Raw genomic sequence first — 251 nt, 5'->3', positions numbered from 1 at the left:
ACGAGAAAATCTTATCCACGACAAGTTTCTACATCCTCTGAAATTATTTAACGTTCCATTGGGCGGAACGAGTTACCAGACTTTTCTCTCCCTCCCCTCGAGAACACTTCTATTTCCTGGCAAGAAAAAATCGAATAAAAGAAAAAAAAAGAAAAAGAAGAAAAACAGCCTCGTTATTTCTTCGACGCGTGAAGCGTTGTTCCCTACTCTTATTTTGCCACGTGGCGAGCCAGACCAATACGATTTATTAC

This window comes from Apis dorsata, unplaced genomic scaffold (genome assembly GCF_000469605.1).
Source record: "Apis dorsata unplaced genomic scaffold, Apis dorsata 1.3 scaffold_655, whole genome shotgun sequence".
NCBI lineage: Eukaryota > Metazoa > Arthropoda > Insecta > Hymenoptera > Apidae > Apis > Apis dorsata.
Note: the sequence above shows the minus strand (reverse complement) of the source record.